Source organism: Sminthopsis crassicaudata, chromosome 2, assembly GCF_048593235.1.
Source record: "Sminthopsis crassicaudata isolate SCR6 chromosome 2, ASM4859323v1, whole genome shotgun sequence".
In the NCBI taxonomy this organism is placed as follows: Eukaryota; Metazoa; Chordata; class Mammalia; order Dasyuromorphia; family Dasyuridae; genus Sminthopsis; species Sminthopsis crassicaudata.
In genome coordinates, this window is record NC_133618.1 from 376,418,759 (window position 1) to 376,434,650 (window position 15,892).

General features: G+C 36.3%; 1 protein-coding gene and 1 non-coding gene across 4 annotated transcripts in view; both read right to left on the reverse strand.

Moving 5' to 3' along the window:
- EVL (Enah/Vasp-like) overlaps positions 1 to 15,892 on the reverse strand; it is a 253,911-nt gene that overhangs the window by 229,826 nt on the left and 8,193 nt on the right. The gene's annotated exons all lie outside the window — the stretch shown is intronic.
- Positions 9,432 to 9,533, reverse strand: LOC141559209 (U6 spliceosomal RNA). Its single transcript, XR_012487280.1, has one exon. It is a non-coding gene; the product is annotated as a U6 spliceosomal RNA (small nuclear RNA).

Sequence of the window (15,892 nt, forward strand, 5' to 3'; positions counted from 1 at the left end):
AAAACCTCACAGCTGGAAGGGATCTCAGAGATCTCACAGCATTTGGGACTGTAAGGAATCTAAGAGATGACTTAATCCAACCTTTCATTTGACAGGTGACAATACTGAGATTCAATGCATGTCTAGCCCAAGGTCACATGGCAATGAGGGAGTGGCAGCAGTACCTGATCTCCATCCCAATTTCATGAAACTCAAGTCGTGAAAACCACCCTTTTGCCACCTTGCTCCTTTGCTGCTTTTCCATTCTCCTTGTCTGATTCACAGCCAGTCTTTGGCTTTTTGCCCATCTAGTTTTATCATGTTTTGACAAACTCAATGCAGGGATTCAATTAAACATTGACTTCAGAGAACAGAGTGTTAAAGAAACATTTAGTTTTCCGGCGCAGAGGTCTGTGGAGACTTCTGTCTGTGCTAGTAACAATAGCACACTCCCTGAGTCTTTTTGAGGGAGTTGAGTTGAGGTGTGAGGGAGAGAGGTGTGTTTGACAAATGATTACATCCTTTCATGGAAAAAGAAAGAAATACTTTGTGGAGAATGGAGAATTAAACTTAACTGATTTTGAATTAGGAACAAGGAGCTTAACTGAATTTGCCTACTTATTTTTTCTTTGTTCCTTGAATATATTGAATATATTCATTGGTTTTATATCTATTTCTTTTTTTTTTCCCTGAGGCTATTGGAATTAGGTAACTTGCCCAGGGTCACACAGTGAGGAACTGTTAAGTGTTTGAGACCACATTTGAACTTCAGGCCTGAGATCCTATCCACTGCACCACCTAGCTGCCCCTACAATCTCATTTTTTTATAATTGAGGAAACTGAGATTAAGCTAGTAAAGTATCAGTGCCCAGATTTGGTCTAAGTCCTCTGACTCCCTATTTGATAGTACTCCTGGCTCCATGCTTGAATGCCTTTCAGAATAGAAGGAATGTCAGGGATCTCCAGATAGTTGAGGATAGTTATCATTTCAACCCTAAATTCTATCTCTAAATTTAAAATGTCCATTTCCTTTACTTCTTTAACCAAAAAAGTTCAACTCCTGGTCTGGCTTAACCAAAGATATGGGGTTTGGGAGAGGTATTCAGAGAGTACAACATCAAAATGAAAGTGAAATGTTGATTCTGCAGTATCATAAAATATTTTGTTTTGAAGATTCAATATCCTGAGAAAAGATAACAAATATCATAACTTATTGATTCCTGTTTAAGTCTTTATCAACAATAGCCTGTGAGTCTTGTGAGTTTTAAGTGTTTTCTTTGTGCAAAGGAAATAATAGCTAGCCCACATTTAATCTATATTTTTTATTGAGTAATTATATTTCCCTTGTCTCCACTTTTGGGTAGATACCTCAATGTGAGCTAAAATTTAAAAACAATTTTCTGGGGGCTTTGGGATAATGATGTAAAAAAACAAAACAAAACAAAACAAAAAGCATAAGAAAAAGATTCTAAGTCTTCCTTTAGGTGGTTAGGAAATCCCAGGGTTAAACCTAGTCTCAAATACATGGGTTCACAACTAAGAGAGTCCCCTTAATAGAGAGGAAGAAATTTGTGGGACACCAGTCCCCTGGACCCAGCAGCAATTATTACTATTACATTTGACTGGTGGGTGAGGGGTGTGTTAGTAACAAAGGACATTCAGCAAAGCTCTTGACTAAACGTCCTAAGAGTCTTACAGTATTCTTGTGACCAGCATGGAAAGATATGGGCTGAACATTAATCAGAAATGTTGGTAGTTAGTTGAATAACTGAATAAAGATTAATGGATTAGGGTGAACCTGGAAGGAGTGGAATTCTCAGTAGAATGCTCCAGAGAGCTCTTCTTTGGCCCCATTCTGTTCACTACTTTTATTAATGGCTTCAATGATGTTAAAATAGCCACTTTTGCAGATTATTCTAGGATGTGTCATAGGATGACAGAATTGAGAATCAAAAAAAAAAGAATCTGGGCATTCTAGAAAGATGGGGCCAAAAGTAACATTAAAAAAAATTAAGTAGAGTTTTTAAAAAATGCTTTAACAAAGCTTAAGTGCCATATAAATATGAGTTGTTGTAGTTATTTAGTGGACCACCAACTGATATGGATTTAGAGTATGATATGACAGCTAAAAAAAAAAAGAACTTGATTTTCAGTAGCATTAACAGAAGTCCAGATGATAGAGGTGATAGAGCTCACTCTTCTGCCTTGATCCAGCCACTTATGGAATATTGTGACTAGCTGAAGCATTATGTTTGAGAGAGAGAGAGAGAGAGAGAGAGAGAGAGAGAGAGAGAGAGAGAGAGAGAGAGAGAGAGAGAGAGAGAGAGATAAACTGGGAGACATATAGATATCACCATGTTCATGGTATGGTGAATATAGAGTCAATCTTGTTCAAAGCCTGGCTGTATTACCTTAGGCAAGTCACTTAATTTCTTAATATTCCAGTTGATTCTTAAAGACCATGAGGCATAGAAAATGGATTAACTTGCTTTGACATCTATTGATACTTTGAAAATTTGAAATCATGCATGTTATATGAAGCAATCTTTCATTATCTAGAACATCGCTTTATGTGGCATAATAGGATTAAGAAAAATTAATAAGCATTTATTAAATGCCTATGATGTGCCAGCACTTTATTTAGTGCTGGAAATCTAAATAGAAACAGAAAAGCAGTCCCTGCTCTCAAGGAACTTACATTTCTAATACAGAAAAGCAGCACATCAAAGTAAATTGAAAAAAATGGTGAGGAAGGAAGAAGGAAGTAAATATGATGGAGAGAGTCTGGAGAATTAGGACTAGGGCCAGAGAAAAATGAAGGCATAATTAGTCTGGGCACTTTTTAAAAAATGGAAGCTCTGGGGATAAACAACCAATCAGAGGAAGGTATCATGGGGCAAAGAGAACTTTCAGGGTAAGAAACTTCTTGGATAGGATGGGGAAAGTCCAGAGAGTTAGGAATGGAACCTGGAGAGGTTTTCATATTACAAGGTTTAATATTGACTATAATATAGCACTAAAGCTAAGAGTTGTTATTGTTGCTGTTATTGATAGTTACATAGAAAATAAAGTCAGGAATGTGGCTCAAAATGGAGGCTTTCTGGGGCTTATTGAGGGAGATTGAGCTAGAAAGCCATTATGATTGCTTGTAGATCTAAATCAGCAATTTGTGATCCCATGTGACCTTAATTTAGCTTTTGTTCTTAGGAAAAGAACACATATTTTGAACAAATTTAACTCCCTCATTTGATAAATGAAGAAACTTGATTAGATTCATTCCCATGCCAATCTGAAGATAACACATGCCCCCATGCAGATATGGGGCATCTTTGGTAGAATCTCCCAAAATATATTTAGAGAGGATCCCCATAATGGGCTAAAGTGGAGGAAATAAGGCTTTTCCTTTATTAGATAATGGAATGAAATAATGAACTTTGAATCAGCACCAGACCCAGGAAATAAAAGAATAAACAATCTGCCAGGAGCACTCTGGCTGGTAGCACTTGACTTCGCTGGCTAGGTCATTGTTTCAGCTAGGAGTTTGAAGAGCCCAGTCCACCTTTGTCGGGAAAAGGCTTTCTAGTCAGCAAACCTGAGCAGATGGGAATAAGCTAGTAGAGCGTACTGAAGAGCTGAAGTCTAAAAGAGAGTGGTACAGAAACATCAAGAATGAGACTCACAGAAAGGCATCCAGCAGAGTAGATAGAATATACATGAAAGGCCAGCAGAAAGGAGCATGGAGACAACCTCAGCAGGAGTTTAGGATGCAAGTTCTAGTCACTCATGTGTCCCCTACGCCTATCCCCTCCATGATTGTTTCCTGTTGTATGTGTTCTTTTTGTGTGTGGCCTCCTCAACTTTTGATATAGTAACCTGTGGGAGAGTGTACCCCCCATATGTGACTGGGAAAAATCTTTTCTTGTTTCTTTAATTGTTGTGTCATCTAAATGAGTAAGAGAAAGAAAACATTCATTTATTAAGTGCCTACTATGTGTCAGGAATTGTACTAAGTCTTTTACAGATATTATCTTTTTTGATCCTTACCACAAACTGATAATACATAATCAGTCAGTCAATAAATATCTTCAAAGCATCTGTTATGTATTAAGTACCGGGAATATGGAAAATCCCTATTTCTAAGGAGTTCACAGGAGGCAATATGCAAACAATAATAATCAATAGAGGGAGGCACTAGAATGAAGGGGGATCAGAAAAGACTTTGTATAGAAGGTGGGATTTTAGCTGGGATTTGAAAAAAGTCTTTGTCTCCTCCATAAGAATTGTCACACGGCTTAGAATATAGTAAGTGCTCAGTAAATTTTTTATGCTGTTTCTTCTCATCCCAAAACTTAGCATATTATTTATCACACAAGGAGGAAGGACACCCATTATTTCTCTTTTAACAAATACAACTTCTTTGGAGCTCTGTCTGTAACTGATCCAGGCAATGAATTCTTTTTGTCTGTTTGGAATTTCATTCTGTTTATAAATGTGGTGTGATGGCATAAATGTGAGAATGTATGTGTGTGGTGGAGTAAGGGAAGGAAGGAAGTAGGGAATGGGAATATTTCTCCTCTTCCAAGCAGGTTGTTGTAACTGTGAATTTGAAAGTTTTTGAGGTGAAGAAGTACTGATGGGAGAGAGTCCAACAAATTGATGAATTTGCCTTTAGTCTTTTCTAATAAAAAATGACTACATGTCTCCTTCCATTTTGCATTTTATAAAATTTTTAAGACTTGAAGTTTTACTTTGATACCTGGGCTAGTTTCTTCCAAAGAAGGCTATTCTCCTTCATCTTTGAGACTTGAAACCTCTTGTTCCCTTCAGTGCTCAGTTCAAGTATCAACTCCTTTAAGAAGCCTTTATGAAGTGCTAGATGCTAGAGCACTGGTTTTAAAGTTCAAATCTAACCTCAGATACTTCTAAGCTATGTGATTCTGGGCAATTCACTTTATACTGATTGCCTCTTAAAAAATAAACAAAAAAACCAACTTCACTAGTTTTCTGTCTTCCATTAGAAAGTAATCTATATATATATATATATGTATATATATATATGCATATATATATATTATCTATAAATGTATTGTCTTCCCCAAATAGAATATAAGCTCCTTTATGACTGCTCTACTTTTGTATTTATGTTCTTTGGTACTTAGGATACAGTAGGCATTTAATAATTATTTGTTGATTGAGAAACCAGGCAAGGGTCAGGCCATAGTCAAAAGAATCTAAACTGCTTTTATAAATCAGTGGACCAAAGTTTTCTGGAAGAAACTATTCAGATATACCCGGCATCCCCAAGTATCCTCAGGTATCCCCAAGGGCACGATAAGTTATCCACAACTGCTAGGTCTGCTGAATTTTAACCCTATCAGATAGATTGGGTACATATTATTATCACTGTTTTACAGATGGGAAAACAGAGGATCACAAAGGTTGTATCTTTTTTTTTTTTAGGGTCACATAGGACAAGGATTCTTAACCTGAGGTCCATGAACTTGTTTCTAAAAAAATTTTTATAACTATATTTCAATATAGTTTCCTTTTGAATCCAATGTGGTTTATTTTGTGTATTTAAAAACATCATTGTGAAAACAGAGTCTATAGGCTTCACCATACTGCTCCAGGGTCTATGACCCTCCCCCAAAATTAAGTATCCCAGGACAGTTTCATGGATTTAATGAAAGAAAAGGAACTTAGACACCATTGAATCCAATCCCTTTATTTTAGAGATGTGAAAATTGAAGCCCAAAGAGATAACATAATTTGCATAAGATCAAAGAGATAGGTGTAAATAATAGAGAAACAATAGTCAGGTTTCAAATGCAAAACAAGCACTGGATTTGAATTTTTTGCTTTGTTATGAATATATCTAAGATCTTTTCCAGCATTAAACCCTGTGAAACCCTATTTAGAGAGTGAATCATTTTAAAAATTATGAACCCTTTTCTCCATCTAGTTCAGTGTTTACCACAGTACATAGTAGCTACTTAATAAATGTTTATTGACTAACTGATGAAGCAGATCCCACTATTACACTACCTCACTGTCATTTTAGCATCTACAAGCTGATTTTCTCTCTAATCTAGGTATATTTTCAAATCTCATAACTTTAGATGCTTCTTGGATTCCTTCGTTTTTTAGTTAAAATTTTTTTTTGAATTAAAAGTCCTTCACTGTTAATGAACCCAGCCTGTCTACTGATTGAAGACATGAATATCACTGTTGTTACCTCCTTTTTTTTTCTTTCTGGACCACTACCTAATTAATTAGACATCTAGACTAGCCCTGCCACTTGGAACACCATAGCTATCTATGCAGGTTTGTCTGCTAAATTTTTTAAAGTATTTTATTTTCTTCCTAATTACATACCAAGATAATTTTTAGTATCCATTTTTTATAAAATTTTGAGTTTCAAATGTTTCTCCCTCCTTCCTTCCTCTCCCTTCTTCTGAAAATGGTAGGCAATTTAATATAGCTTATACATATGCTATCATGTAAAACATATTTCCATATTTGTCACGATGGTTAAAGATGAGATAGATCAAAAGAAAAAAAAAAACAGAAAAAAGGATAAAATAGGGGCAGCTAGGTGGCTCAATGGATAGAACACCAGCCCTGAAGTCAGGAGGACCTGAGTTCAAATTTGCTCTCAGACACTTAACACTTCCTAGCTGTGTGACCCTGGGCAAGTCACTTAGCCCCAATTGCCTCAAGGGGGGGAAGAAGGAGAAGGAAGAAGAAGGAAGAAGGAAGAAGAAAGAAGAAAGAAGGAAGAAGAAAGAAGAAGAAAGAAGAAAAAATATGTGAAAAAAGTTCATTCAGAGTCCATCAGTTCTTTATCTGGATATGGATAGCATTTTCCTTGGTGAATCCTTTGTCTTGGATCATTCCTTAGAACAGTCATTCATAGCTGATCATTACTCAGTGTTGCTAATATTGTGTACAATGTTTTCCTATTTTTGTTCATTTCATTTTGCATCAATTCATACAAATCTTTCCAGGATTTTCTAAAATCTTCCTGCTCATCATTTGTTTTACATGAGAGTATTCCATTACCTTTGTATACCACAGCTTGTTCAGTCACTCACCAATTGATGGATATCCCCTCAATTGTATAAAGGCATTTTAATTTAATATAATGAAAATCACCTATTTTATGTTTCATGTTCTTTATTTCTTGTTTAGTCATGAACTCATCCCTTCCCCATAGATCTGACATGTAGACTATTCCTTGCTCTTCTAATTTGATTATGATGCCACTCTTTATGTCTAACTCATGCATCTATTTTGGTCTGGTTTTAGAATAATATGAGATGTTGGTCTATCCCTATTTTATGTCTTTTTGTTTTCCAGTTTTCCCAACAGTTTTTGTCAAACAGTGAATTTTCTGCTTCCCTTCTAATTATGGGTGCATTGGCTTTGTTTGTATGAAACCTTTTAAATTTAATATAAAATTATCCAATTTGCATTTCATAATGCTCTCTGATTTTTTAGCCATAAATTCCTTCCTTCTCCACAGATCTGAGAGGTAAACTATTCTTTGTTTTCCTAATTTTAGTAACTCATATTTCTACAAACAACTCTATAAGGATGGTAGTAAATTTTCTTTACCTTATCTTAAACATGGGGAAACTGAAGTTCAAATATGTGAACCATTATAGCTAAGATCAAATCTAAGCTCATTAGGTTCCCTTTCAGGGCTCTTTTTACTCCATTCCAGTCCTCCCCCACCCCAAGATAAATATATTGGAAAGAGACCTGGACTGAAAGTCCAAAGATCTGGTCCTGGTTTTCTTACTTATGAACTCTGTGATCTTCATCTATGAATTGAAGGAACTGGATAAAATTATCTCAAGAATCCCCTTCATCTTTAATTATGACTCTGATGTTCCTTCCAGTTCTAATCTTCTGTGTTTCTATGATTCTAATGCCTTTTCAATATCTATGTTGTGTGAACATAGAAGAACATATACAATCACAAGTAAACCAGGGACGTATGCATGCCCAGGTTGGTATAATACATTTTGTGTTTAATGCTTATATCTATGGATGGTTTTATCAGTCACTCTGGTTATGTCTTTTAGTTCTCCCTCTCCTCTTTTGGGAGAAGGGATCTAATCTGATGAGACTAACTTAATCTGTAAGGTTCCCTTGAAGACATGAGACTCTGTTCTATGAGTTGTTTCTCTAAATTCTCTTCTATTCTAAAGAATCATGGCACTTAAGAGTTGGAAGAGTCTTAGAGATCATGCAATCCAAGTCCCTCATTTTACAGATTTTACTGAATCTTAGAAAAATTAAGTGAATTAACTAAGGTTACACAGTAAGTGGATTAAGACTTCAGAGTCTGAATCCAGTATTATTATATTCTTCTGTACTCCCTCCTTTGTAAGACATTAAAAAAAAAAAGGTTGATTGGCAATAAAGACTTTATTACCCTACTCATAATAACATTAGTTTTTGATCCTCGTGTTAGATCTGAACAGCTAGTCTTACCAGATAGTGCCATGGAATTGGAAACGCCAGACAGCGATGGATATTCTGACAGGCTGATGTGGCCAAAATGAATCATACAAGACTCAATATACTGAATTGGGCACATGTTTAAAACTATATTTAAGGGGCAGCTAGGTAGTGCAGTGGATAGAGCACCAGCCTTGAATTCAGGAGGACCAGAGTTCAAATTTGGTCTCAGACACTTAAAACACTTCCTAGCTCTGTGACCCTGGGCAAGTCACTTAACCCCAGCCTCAGACAAAAAACAACAACAATAAAAAAACCCCTATATTTACATGACTTCTCCCTTGGTAATTTGAGAATTTCTACCCTTATTTTGGAAATGATTTTGTTTTCTCTAAGTCCCATGTTAGATTTAGTCTTAGTAGTAAACTGCCCAAAGGGGTTTGATTTGAGGCATTAATATGAAAAGTCCTCTTGTCCCAAATAGGCTTCTCACCAGCCTGCCTAAATGTCTGAAATTCTTACCATAATCTGCTCAAGTTTCCTGTTAAAATGCAATCCAAGAAGGTTTATGGCACTAAACCACTATTCACACTTTAACTCTTTAAGGTTAAGACAGAAGGTTAAGGATTAGTAAATTTTGATGGGAGTCAAGAAGAGGTAAGTACAGAGAAAATAGCATGGTTTAGGAAAGGAGGGTCATGATAGGATATCACAATATTGTTATTCAGTCTTTTCAGTCATGTCCAACTAATTTTTTGTGACCCCATTTGGGACTTTCTTGGAAAAGACACTTGAGTGAGTTTGTTATTTCCTTCCCTGATTAATTGTATAGATGAGGAAAGTGAGGCAAACAGAATTAAGTGACTTACCCAGGGTTCCACAGCTAGTAAGTGTCTGAGGCCAGATTTGAACTCTCAAAAATGACTCTTCCTGATTCCAGGGTCAGCACTTTATCAAATGTACCACCAGCTATATCCCCCTTATCCAATACAGAACACTTCACTAATTTGCATATGATTCTTGGGCAGGGACCATGCTAATCTTATCTTATCCAATTTTAGAATATATACTAGCAAAATAAGCACAAAAAACTAACAAAAAGGCAATTTTTAAAGTTACACTGGGGGGCAAAAGGATGAAAAAGAAAGGGTTAGAATCACTGCTTGTAAGATAATCATAGGTAAAAAGAATAGGCAGAATTGGTCTATTTTTGTTTTTCCTTACTCTATAAAGAAGAATAATCTTCAAACTGGGAAGGATAAACCAAAAATTAATAGGGCATGAAAATCCAACATAAGTGAGGGTATATTAAGAGAGAACTAGTTATTCTCAATGAATTAAATTCCTCAGAACCAGATGGACCGTATCCCAAGGCACTTAATTGTTTGTGGATAAGGTTGCAGAGTCATTGTTGCTGAGCTTTGGGGAAAAATGAAACAAATAAACATGGAAAATAGGAGAGATACTAAAGAATTGGAGGTGAGAAAACAGTTGTTGTTTAGAGATACATAGTTACTTGCCCAAAATCACACAGAATATTGTTGACAATTCTGTATCCTCAGGGTTTTCTTGGCAAAGACAAGAGAGTGGTTTGGCATTTCCTTCTTCAGTGGACTAAGGCAAATAGACTTGCCCTTATTAGATCACACAGCAAGTGACTGGGATCTTATTTGAATTCAGGTTTTCTTGGCTCTAGGAGCAGCGTTCTATTCCCTGTCCCACCATTCTGTTAGCTTTGAATTAAGGTTTTCCAATCCAAAGTCAGTGCTCTTTCTGTTAGACCATGTTGTCTTAGAGGTCTTAGTGATGAAGAATAAACTGATGAGGAGTAAATGATGAGTAGTAAATTGTGGTCTAAACAAAGATGGGTCAGTTCCTTTTCTCTCTCTCCTTCCTTCCCCAAAGTAACCAAGGGCGGGTTCGGCAGCAAAGGAATTTGCTACTTAATGCTGTATGGAAACATAGTCTTTATTGATTAGAATGGAAACACCGGAGAGCCAGTGGGCAAAATGGCTGCATGGTACAAGGCCATTTGCAAAGAGAAGATCCCTGAGTTCTCTCTTTTATGCAGTGATGTAAATAAGATAAGGATTCTCTTGTTATCTTTTGGGGACAGACAAAAGTCTCTTCCCAAAAAGGAATTTCCTGATGCCATTTGGTCTGTTTGAGCAGATTTAGAATGGGGGGCTGTAAAACCCTGGCCATCTCAGATAGCCCAAACTAGTTTGACCAGATCAAAGTCCAAGTCCCAAATGGAGGTGGAGATCAAACAAAGAATACCAAAGGGGCTACTGCCCTCAACATAAGGAACTGAGGGTCACCTTCGAGAAAATGGGTATAATCAAGGTATAAGCTCTTAACATTTCCAAATAGAGCAGAGGGGAACATCTAGCAAAGGCTTATTATCCTCTTTCATGCTTTGAGGTTTGATTTCCCTATCGTGGCACCACAAACTTAAGCTATTAGAGAACAGATGATTATGGTCAGGAGCAGGAGCTAGGGGAGCATTTCTGCTCCAACTATAAATCTAAGGAGCAGGGTGAGAGTCAGCCTCTCTGGAAGACTGGCTAAGCACACAACAAGGTTATCCCTTGACTCAAAGTAAGCAGAAGTAAAGCAATTGCTCCTCTCTCCCACAGAAAATAATCACTTTTATATGGACCAAGATATATAGGAACATGAGAAACAACAACCACTCCCACCTTCTGAATCCCTCCCTGTGTCTTTCTTTGCTTTTTTGTTTCCCTCTTAGATTATAGATTCTAAGGGATGATGATGATGGTGGTGGTGGTGGTGATTATGACAATAATGTTGATAGTGACAGTGGTAATAATGATGATGAAGCACTTCAAAGTTTTGCAAAGCACTTTCCAACTATTTTATTTAATTTTTACAACAACCCTTAAAGTAGGTACTATTATTGCTCTCACTTTATGGTTGAGGAAACAAAACAGGGTCACACAATTAAGTATCTGAGGCAGGATTTGAATTAAGGTTTTCCTGACTCAAATTTAACATTATAATATTTGCTGCACTAAGTGTCGATATCCATCTTGATAATTCCCTTTTAAGTGTGAAATTTCAAGAAATCCCAAGTCCTTCTCTAAGGAAAGATGAGCACAGTTGAAAAGATCTTGTAACTGAAGGATCAAAAAAAAATCCTTCTCCAGGGCCAGGAGATGGAGTGTATCACAGTTGCTCAAACTGTGCAGGTCTGAGATGGATGTAAATTCAAAATATTTATTCTGTATTTGTTGTTGTTCTCTTCTGAATGGAGGATAACAAGTAGGAGTTGCTTGATATGCCTTATGTTTTCTAAATTTCTTTGGCTTTATATTTGAGTCTTTTTACATTTTAAGTACTTTTAGAAGGGTGAGATAATGGTTATCTTATGACTGATAGCCATATTGGACATTGAGTATCTTTCCTGGATGGAATTATGTTACCCATATTTTGGAGAGATCCTAGTCCTAAGTCACAGCTGAGCTTTATTTTGTTGATTTCCTTGGGGTTTTACTGTGGAGTGGGGACAGAATCAGAGAGAACACAGCCAGATTCTCCCTCTCCTTTAGGATTAAGTTCTCACAGATGAATATAGTGTAAGGGTGAGCCCAAAGCCTTGTGGGAAGGGGGCTCTCCATCCCACAGTGATATGGTAAAGTGGCAAGAATACTGGCTCTGGAGACAGAATCTGGATTAGAATTTTGGTTTATATTTATTTGGTGTGAATGATTGTAGTGTAGTGAAAAAGAACTAGACAGCCTCAGAGGACCTTTCTTCTAATCTTGCCTCTGTCATTCACTCTTTTCAAGATGAGCCCTTTTCTAGGTTTCTTTGTTTTCTGAGAGGATTGGTCGGTCTGTAAAATTCCCTTCTAGCGCCATATGCTCTAGTATGGTTATGTCAAATTCTGCTTTCATAGAGGGAAACCAGAACCCTTCTATGAAGTACCATTAAAGCAATTGTCCTGGGACTCTGTGCCTGTGAGGAGCAGGGTGGAGTTGGTAAGAGCTGGAGAGAAAAGAGTGTCAAACTATTGACTTTCTTCAGCTCTTTAGAATTTCTTAAGTCTGTTCAGGGTCACTTTGGGTGTTTCTCCCTTTCAACCTTGATTTAGAATATTATTATTTTTCAATCATGTATAATTCTTTGCTGTTTTCATTTTTTTCATGTATAATCCTTTGTGACCCCATCTGAAGTTTTCTTGACAAAAATACTGAAGTAGTTTGCCATTTCGTTTTCCAGCTCATTTTACAGATGAGAAAGCTGAGGCAAATAGAGTAAGGAACTTGCCCAGGGTCACACAGCCAGTAAGTGTCTGAAGTCATTTTAATTCAGGAAGATGAGTCTTCTTGACTCTAGACCTAGCACTCTATCGCCTGCATCATCTAGTTGCTTGAGATACAATATAGATGCTAAAGGGAGACTGAGACTGGGAAAAAAACAACATGAGAGGAAAGAACAGTCTCCATTATATCCCTATGCCCAGTTTGCTACTCTAGAGGCTTTGGAGCATTTTTCTTTAGGTGAAATCTGGGATTCTCTTTGTTGAGCCAAATTATCTTTCAAAGGGAGAGCTGTTTCTGTTTTATTATTGACTTAAATAAATTAATTTCTTTGCAAAAAAAAGTCAATTATGGAAATGGAACAGCTAAGGAACTCATTGATGAAATGGGAGCATAACACTTAATCTGCTAAACTAGAAGGATGATTGGTGGTTAAATTTTCTGTCCTAGAGATGAAAACCAAAACTGTGAGTAAGGAGAAAGAACATCCTTTTAATTGTTGAATCAAATGTCATTCAAGGAACATCCCAACTGACAGAATATTTTCATGCTCTAAGAGGATCCAAGTGATTCACTTGTCAGTCAAAGCATTTATTAAGTGCTTACTATATTCTAGACACTCTGCTAAATCCTGAGAATATTAATGACAGGGAGCTCACTGTATCAGCATAAGCAATAATCTAGAGACTCTCATAAAAGAGCTGGAGTCACAGACTATCAGGGACAACTCAAAAATGCTTATTTTTCAAAGAAGAAAGGACTATATTTCCATCAAGCAGTGGAATGTCTTCATTTATATAGCTTTGCTTTCTGTATATTTGTTCCCAAAGTGTGTGTGTGTGTGTGTGTGTGTGTGTGTGTGTGTGTGTTTCCTGTGTGCATGTGTATAGAGAGAGAATGGGGAGATGGAGGAAATAAAATGAATTATGTTCGTGTTGATCAGAAAATTAAGTAATGCTGTATTCTAAAGGGACCAGTTATAAGAAAATTTTCATTAAAAAATAATTAAGAAAAAAAAAGGGAGAAACAGAGAGGGAGAAAGAGAAAAGCATCTGCATTCAAAATAATGTTTTATGGTATTAACCTGAGCCAACAGCTATACATTTGAGTTAATTATGTACAAGGGAATTAAGGGATCTTGCTTAAAACTCAATCTTCTCAGTATTCTATATATTTGTACACATCTAGTTACCTATCACATATGAAGAATCCATTGTAATTATCATAATAGTTAATGTAGCTATTTCCATAGAGTGTATGTGTGTTTGTATTTCATTCTAATGGGCTATAGTATCACACCAGTGGGGTCTTGACAAGATCTCGAGGGCTATTCAATGGAAGCATGGGAAGATGGATTTCATCTTACTCAAAAGACTAAGCCAATAGAGAAATTTGTTTCCCCTATGACCTCTCATGGTTGTGAGAGCTCTAATTGGAGCTCTCCTAATTGAGGCATGACATCTTTAGGGACTTCCTATTTGTGATGCTGTCATTTTTTTCCAGAAAAGACATGGACAAAATTCCATGCTTTTCCCTCCTTCCCCTCTCCCTTAGTTCTCTCTACTTCCCAGGTAACTCAGTGGCTAGCGAAGGCATCCTGTGGCAGCTTCTGTACTCCTAAACAATGAGTGAAAACTCCATCTCTTTTCATTTTTTGGTGGATCAGAATGAGTTGTACAGGAAGAATGAATAGGTAGAGATCAGAACCACAGGTATCATTATATGATTTTCCCCAAACTTGCTCCCATTTCATGCCCCTGTTTCTATTGAGGTTACCAGCATGCTTGAGTCTTTCACATATAAAACTTCCCTGCCATCCATGATTTCTCATTTCCTCTACTCTTCATAAACAATCAGTTACTGGATCTTATTGATTCTATATATACAACACCTCTCACATTGATTTCTTTCTACTCATATGACACCAGGTCTAGTTCAGGCTCACATTACCACTTGTATGGACTATTACAATAGTTTTTTAATTGGTCTTGACACAAATCTTTTCACATTCCAATTCATTCTCATAATAGACAATAAGACATTCCTAAATTTCTCCATAATCAAATATCAGTTCATTTTACCTTATTTTTAAATAAATTTGTAATATAATGTAATGATATAAATGTAAATGATTAATAATATGGTAGTATGTGTATATAATTTATAAATAAATATACAGACATTTGGAGTAAATTTCAAAAACTTTTTACTGATAAAGGCATATAATATGAAAAGTTTAGAAACCAATGATATAGAATTAAGTTTTATATATTTTACATATATTATGCTATTTGATCATTATAAGAACCCTGTTTTATATCTACTTTACAGATGAGTAAATTCAGGCTCAGGAAGGTTAAGCAAGTTGCCCAGCATGACAAGCTTGAAGATATCTGACACAAGACTCAAACCTAGTTCTTCCCTGAATCCAGATCCATTATACCACATTGATTGAAACAGGAAGGCTTCTGATTTCATATCACAGCTTCCCCAAGAGTAGTAATTAATATACTTCAATCATGAGAGAGATTTCTCCCAGCTTTTACCAGATAAATATTCAAACCATTCTTGGAAAAGATAATGGAAAACCATTATCTCATTTATCTTAAGGGAGACAGAGAAAGTGTCAAGGATGAATCTGTATTCTGTTCCTATAACATGAAGAGCTAACATGCATAGACACACCAATGTACAGACAATCCACTGAAATTATAGTAGCTGAAATTTATGTAGACATTTACTAGCCATGTGACCATTAGACCATGCAAAGGGAATAGGTCAAGAAAGGGAGATGGGCAAATAGAGAAAGACAGAGACATGCACAGAAACATATATACAGACCTAAAAGACAAAGAAATACATAGTGATAGAAACAAATAAACAAGAACAGAGAGAAATCCATAGATAAACACAAAGAAAATCACAGAGGAATACATAGAAACAGAAAACAAGAAAGAGCAGAAAACAAGAAGGAGAGATGTACAAAAGAGAGAAACATGCATAAAAGAGAAAAATGGAAACAGGGAGGCACACCAAGGTCTAGAGAGACAGATAGAAAGAGAAGAAAGATAGAGAAGAGGAAGAGAGAAATTTCTCAAAAGGGAAAGAGAAGCACACACAGAGGAAGACATAAATGCAGAGAAAATCACACAGAGAAA